Source organism: Protomyctophum bolini, assembly GCF_963924005.1.
Source record: "Protomyctophum bolini genome assembly, chromosome: 12".
Lineage (NCBI taxonomy): Eukaryota > Metazoa > Chordata > Actinopteri > Myctophiformes > Myctophidae > Protomyctophum > Protomyctophum bolini.
Window position 1 is genome coordinate 27,018,923 of NC_137873.1, and position 8,047 is coordinate 27,026,969.

An 8,047-nucleotide genomic window follows, 5' to 3' on the forward strand; every position below is an offset into this window, starting at 1 on the left:
AATGTTAAATTAAAAAGCATATAACAGTAATGCCACACTTCACTGACTGTACATACCGGTATTCACATTCATATTTGTTGTAATTGTTCATTAATCACAATCAAGGCAAAAGTTTGAAATAATAGTGTTTATTTGATCGCCCAGCCAACCCTAGATGGCAGTCATGTCAAGTATACTACTGTATAGCAGTGGTTTCATGTCAAGTATGTATACTACTGTACATCAGTGGTTTCAGTCATGTCAAGTATACTATTGTATAGCAGTGGTTCCCCAAACTTTTAGATGTTTGCCCATGTAGGGACAAACTAGTGCCCATGAGGACTCAAACTAGTGAAGATAGCAGATACAAGTACACAATGCGTCGCTTTGCGCCGCGTTGCAAGCTTTTAGATATGCTATTTTCACCACATCTAAAAAACATATATATATATTTAGGCAATTTCTTAGATTTGTTTGTTTGTTTTAAAATGTACAAGATTCCTTTAAAATATTTTATAAAAAAAAAAGATGTATTTATAATATATATACTGTATATATATATATATATATATATATATATTATGAAATTATATATTATGAAATTATGACCGATATCTGATTTTTGCAGGGTCATATCTGCCGATACGATTCTGACCGATTCCGATATTATGCAGAGGTCCACGCACGCACGCACGCACGCACGCACGCACGCACGCACGCACGCACGCACGCACGCACGCACGCACGCACGCACGCACGCAGACACACAGACACACACACACACAAAGTAACCCGTTCTGCTTTTGCTTGGGAAAGTGTGCCAGTGGCACTTGGTTGCCATGGCGACCATAAAACCCCTGCCATCGCATTAATCTGTATTGCCGTGTCCCCCGGCGACAAGAAACACTTATAGGGGATGATGTATGAGCCGTCTCACATGCACGCACGCACACATGCATGCACACGAGCGCATACACACAAGAGCGCGCACGCTTACACACACTTACATGCACGCATACAATAATTGCATAAATGAACGTAGTTACTGTACACCCATGCAAAGGGACAAAGGAAGATTCATACCTGTGCATTCACACATTATGGTACATAGCATACACAGGCTAATTTGCACACAGACAAATGCACAGCTGAGAATATTAAGTGGAAGGAATACACAAAGGAGGCATTCGGTTTTGTAATTATTATTTACAGTCTGTGACTGCTGTGGTTTCAGACAGGATGGGTGAAAACGGGTCCAAAACGGTTAATTTTATGGAAATGTAACTAAATAACCTGTGTTCCAATGGATCAAATCTGTCTATAATTTAATCACACAAGCTCTTGATAATACTTTCCATTGGTTAAAATATTTATAAAACCCACAGAGACATTTCTGACTTCCGATTTCCACTTTCACATTTGAAATGTTTTCTAAAATAGCAAAATTGCAGACCTACAAGTAAAATCCCTAACCCTGATATGTAATGGGAATCCGACCCTAAACATGTGCCATTGAATTATGACAAAGATCAGCATGAACTGGTTAGACTGCCGCTGTTTCCTTTCCTGACATGTCCTGCAGTGTCTGTATTTTGTTCATCATATCATATCATATCATTTGTTTTGCCTCTCACTTTTTCAAGCTGCCCGTCTTTGTATGCATCTCTCAGTTTCTCTCAGTGTGTCAGCCTGTAAGTATCTCTCCCTTACACACGCAAAATCCAGAGATAGTCCTGTGTGTGTGCGTGCGTGTATATGCGCCTGCGTGTGTGCGTGTTCAAATTGAAACCAATGCTCAGTTGCTTTGGACAGTAACACAATGTTCCTCTGTAATGATTCCTTGTTGGTGACCCCAACGGAACGTGTTGCGGCCGACTTCTGTATATGGGTCCAACCCGCTGGTTAAGAAATAAGGCCTACCCCTTTTAAAGTATTCTTTTCAGATGCACTGTCTGGAAGCCTTTGTCAGCGATGAATCAGCATTAAATACGGCTGCTAAAATATCACAGTTCACTAATGGAGTGGTGTGATCCACACAGTCATCATGTACTTCTTCCATGTTCCATGTCAAAACAACCCACCGCTCTCAAAACTGCACATTGTGCGTCCTGACCAAATGTATGAGTCACTTCAACCCACTGCCCTGCACTTTGTACACACTTTTCCGCTCTCTCTGATGTGCAGGCTTTCCTTCCCTGCCTGCCTTTGTCTCTCTCTTTCTCAGTCCGTGTCTCTCCTATAATCCTGCACATGAGCACTGAGTGACAGCAGTCATGAGACAGACAGTGTCTCTGTCTCTAACTTTTAACAATCCATTATCTCCTCTTTTTTCCACCTTACTATATCTTTTTCCATCATATTTATTTCTCTCTCTCTGTTATTTGTCTGTTCATTATACTTTGTCCTGCATACCAAAGCATGGGCCAATATGCCATTCTCTGTGGAAAAAGGATTCGTCTTGGCAGTCGCAGAGAAAAGTATATCTCTATGGTTGCTTGCTGCTTGCATGTAGTTTTAATTTATTTGCAAATGATAAGGCGCAGAAATACACATTTCTCTTTAAGAGCTGACTGTCAAACGGAACTATATTGGTTAAAGTATAGAAAGTAGGGATGCACAGATATGGAATTTCTTGTCCGATACCGATGTTTAAAATAACAATTTAGCTGATACTGATATATGTTTATTTAGTTTTAGTTTAGTTTTTATTTCCCCCTTTTGTGCCAGGGAAACAAATACATCTTCAAAACAATAAATTCATGTTCAGAATCTACAGCTTGGTAGACTACACACCAACATAGCCAACGCAGAATGTATGCTTATCAACAACAGATAAACATCGGCTACTGCCAGTTAATGTCAGTTTTATTTGCCGATACTATTGACCGATAACAGCAAATATGGGCTGATACCCTTATGTGGCCGATACATCTGTGCATCCCTAATAGAAAGGGATAGAGGTGTAATATCTTTGTAGGCCTATAGGTGTAAACAAATACATCTGGTACTTTTATTTATAGGTATAATGCCTGTTTTTGACTGAGATTATGTACAAATACTGGACTGAATTAAATTAAATCCATATGACTGAAGCTGTCCATGTTGTATTGGATGTTTGGAAGTTCTGTTGTCAATAATGATGAAGACATTGCCTCATGTGTTAACACGAGGGCCACATGCATGTGTGCAAAGAGACAATCAATATATCAATATTAATCTTTTATCAGACACCCAGGTACAGTAAATATTGGAATGGATATCATTCTTTCTTTGGAACAAACCAAATATCACCTTTTAATAATGTCTAAAGAGACAAAGAAATTCAGTTAAGAGAACAGACCTGTGTGTTTTTCAGTGGTGCTGACAGGATATGATTTATTTACTTCAGTCAATGAACCATTAGCAACACCATCACACATATAATGGAAAAACACTGTCTGTCTGTGTGTGTGTGTGTGTGTGTGTGTGTGTGTGTGTGTGTGTGTGTGTGTGTGTGTGTGTGCGTGTGCGTTTTGTGCGCTTGTTGGAATCATTGATCCAGGTCCAGCTCCATTCATCCATATGATTCCATTACCACTGAACCCCTTTGAGTACACTACAGTACAGTGAGCTGGCATTTGGCCCTGATTGTATATTGTGTGCATGTGCATGCATGCCTGCATCTATGAATACAGCACTAACATTAGTATTTGTGTCATCACGTTGATAAGGTGTTCTGCATGGATTCAATGAGTCCTCCAAATATTTCTTATTTAAGATGTTCCCCTACTGTATAGCTGTACTGTAGCCCATCAAACAGCCCAGTGATTGGTGGGCTATATTTCTGCCTACAGTTTTGATTCCACTTCAATCATGACTCATGAAGGATAGTAGGACACTATGAAGAGAAGACATATAGAGACGGTGAAGGGGTGAATTGTGTGTTAGACATATTGAAAAACACTGAAAATCATACCTGTGTGAAGTGAGCGATGCAACTGTACCGTGTGGGGGTCCCTGGGGGGTCCCCGCAACAGCCAGTCTTCCAGGATCGCGCCCAGGGGGCCGGACCGGTTCTGGCGAGCCGCCCAGTGTCTGAAACGGTCGAGAAATAACAGAGTTACTGTGTTGGCAGTGTTGCAGCTTTCCATGCTCGGACACAGAGACAGACACACATTCACGGACGTACGTATACGGACACATGGTAATGGAGCTTTGGCACGGCTCAAAAATTTCTTCTCCTGCCTGCATTTAACCAATACATATAGCTGCATATACTAATATCTGGCCAGTACATTAATGCAATCCTTATAAAGCCACCTTATTTGTACAGACATGCCACACGTATCAAATGGTAAATGGTGCATTTATATAGTTTTACCCAAGACGCTTAATAGGTTGTGCATTACATTCACCCATTCACAGACACATCCATCACACCGATAGTAAACCATGCAAGACACCAACCTGCACATCGGGAACAATTAGGGGTCAGAGTCTTGCTCAAGCACACTTACTAACTCTGGGAGAGCCCAGATCGAACTGGGAACCTCGTGGTTCTCATCGACCGCTCTAGCGGCCACTCTGCCCCTGAGCCACTGCCGACCCCAATACACACACGCACACATGCACTCGCACTCGCACACACACACACACACACACACACACACACACACACACACACACACACACACAGGCTGTGTCTCGGCTGTGGATGGGCATTCCAAAGAACACATGCATGTTGGGTGACTCCCACAGGTTCGTCAGGGCACCTGGTCAGTGGGTGTGGAATAGTGTGTTCTTCTGCCCACCTAACGACCTCCGTGGTGAAACAGTCAGGTGAAAAGAAGAGGCTTTTGGGTCACATGTATTGGCAAGGAAAGACATGAGGTCATCTGTGTGCTCTCTCTACTAATTGGCACTAGAAAAAAGAGGGAAAGTATTGTGAGTACATACTGTACTGTACTCATTATTTAATTAATTATGTAATAGAAGTGAACCAGCTTAGGACACTGCATGCCAGCACAAAACTCTCCATCTCACCACTCACTCCACCATTCACCACCACCGCCACCGCCACCCACCACAAGACCACCAACCACTCGTCTATGCACAGCTAAAGTAGATCTGACCATGTTCTGAGACTCCCAGTGTCGTTTCCATCACCATCGTATCAATAACATGTATGCCATTGCCATCACCAATAAATAAGGACTGTATAAACTCCTATCCATGCCATCTTGGTCCTAATACTTTTATCGGTTTTCTGGTGCTAGCCACTAATCAGTTATGTGCCATGGTCTCTCGAGACTTTTTGATTTATTGATTGAAATATATATATTTATTTTGAATACATTTTATTCAAAGAGTATGACATCACATACAAGTTTCACAGAAAGAGAATATGGCTCTTTGTTTTTCTTTACATTTTCTCCCACAACTCCTTTCCCAATCCTCCCCACCCACCCACCATCTTACCCCACGAGGCCAGACATACAAACATACATACACGGGTGTAAAACCAAAAGATTGAGTACATAACTAAGATACACACAACATATATACAGGTATAAAACCAATAGGTTGAGTAAGAGAAGATACAAAGAAAGGGATCACATGGTTATGTTCACAGAAATACTTACTAAACAACTTCAAAGGGGGGTAAAGTAAGATTGATTGAAATATTTATTAACAGTTTGCAGAATTACAGTACATTTCAAGCACAAACTCAATACAAAGACTGTTAACTGTGAGTGGACGACCCAATTAAGCATTACAGGGTCCACCATGTTCAATTCATCAAAACATTTAGAGACGTACAAATAGACACTTCTATATAGTTAAAGAACAGAACAGGAATTCATCATAAAGGAAGCAAAAAGGGAAAAGAAACATACAGTGAGGGGAAAAAGGGGGGGGGGGGGGGGTTTGCAAGTGTGGCCACAGTTTCACTATTGGGCTTTCATGCCAACTCCAATGTCACTCTATAATTTATAATGTTACCCTGAACACAGTCTTATACCTTGATGAGAACAGTGAAAGATGATAGAAATCTAGCTACTTCATTTCCAATTCCTATGGAGTACAGTGGACAGTGGAGACACGATTCCCCTCAGTAATCGCATCAGATATTGATCGAGTCCAGCCTTTTACCTCGGCAAAGGTGAGTGATTGATTGTTCAGTATAGGGCTTATAGGGCGTAATATCCTTGCCAAGTTGTTGCGAACGCAGTGAGCACTTACTATGAGACCTAGCAGATCATGTCTGTCTGTCTGTCTGTCTGTCTGTGTGTGTGTGTCCGTGTGTCCCCCCTTTGTGCCCATATATGGAGCTTTGTTTGTGATTGATGCAACACACTCCATATTTGGACGTATAGCTGCTTTGGGGACTCCTTATATGGTTATGGCTAAGTTAAAAACTTAACTTTAAAATAACTTAACTTAAAAAAATAATAACTTAAAAATAAATCTTAAAAAAACCCAAATATGTACGAGCTGCGTTCGCTTACCGCGTTTGCGCGTCTTACTGGTACGGTGGGTCCTGACATGTTGTAAGCTTGTAGATCTGTCCATTTTGAAGCGTGAGACGTGAGTACGATTATGGTCTCAAGTTCTCCGGTTGCCTTTTATGGTGTTAAATGGGGCGTGGACGATCTACATGGGAGCGCACTCGTGACTGTCAGGCAAAAATGAGCTACCGCCGCGGTACACACAATGTAGGCTGTACACGCAGGTTGGTGAAATGCACGTGAGATTGTGCTTATCGAAAATATGCACCTCTTTAGTAACTTTATTTAGGCACTATTTACGAACAGCTTAGTGAATCAGGCCCATTGATCTTCAGGCCTTTAAAGAGAATAGAGTGTGTGTGCGTATTTGCATCTGTAATCCACGTAACTGTTAAACACACGTTCCACACCACCACAGGGAGTGGTGATACAAAGTTTCCAAGAACCGCCACAAAAGACTCTGGTCAGGCTCTGCCAGTGGACTTAATGAGCCAAAGGCTCATATACACTCCAGGGTGAAGTGATTGGTTGTCACCGCGTGAGGTGATAGTTTATCACCTAAAACAGTGATAAGAGGTGATGTCCTTATATCCTAATAAGCAGTGTTGGGGAAGTTACTTTGAAAGCGTAGCTTGTAAAGCTACAAGTAGCTCACCATGGCAGTAGCTTGATCAAGCTACATAGCTACCCCTGGAGAAATGTAGCTTGTAAAGCTACAGCTACATGGAAAAAGTAGCTCAGCTACTTTTTATTTTTCAGCGTTAAATTGAGAATGTACATGCGGTGCATATGAAACAAAATATAATAACCTACAAAAAAGTCACACGCCACGATGCCAGCTGAAATATGCCTCTCAACGGTTTTGTTTAAAAAAATAAAAATAAATAAAAAAGACTTAGAGACTTACACAAATAAAAGAGGATCTGTTGAGGATACTGTGTGTTATACATGGCATTTGATCGTCAATGTTAACACATCTTAACTGTAAAAAAAAAAAGAGACCCTTGTATAATGAGATAACTACACCTACATTATAACTAAACAACTGTTACATGATGACATTTGATCGTCAACATTTGAAGACCCCTGTTCTAGACAGATTTTCCCCCATTAAAGAAAGGATAAAACAATTAGAGGCAGCTGTTGGCTTGTCAAGAGCTGACATGCCCTCAAAGCAATCAGAAAAAGGAACAGTCCTTGATTTTTCAAAGGGGGTTCTAGTACAAGAATTAACACAGCAACCAATGGTCAAAATGAATATATTTATTTCATGTTATTGCCCAAAATTGTAGCTTGTAACTTGAGTAGCTAAGCTACCAAAAATGACCCAAAAAGTAGCTGAGCTACTTGACGAGGTACACCAATATGAATGTAGCTAAGCTACCACAAGCTACAGCAAAATGTAGCTAAGCTACGTAGCTCAGCTACATGTAGCTTAATACTCCCCAACACTGCTAATAAGCATTGACTCTGCCTCCCTCTGGTTCAGATGCAGAACCCCCGTGCCTGCAAAGCCAAGGGGACAGCCCACCTAACTTCTAGAGTCTAGACCAATCAGTGAACGAGGTGATAGCTCCAGA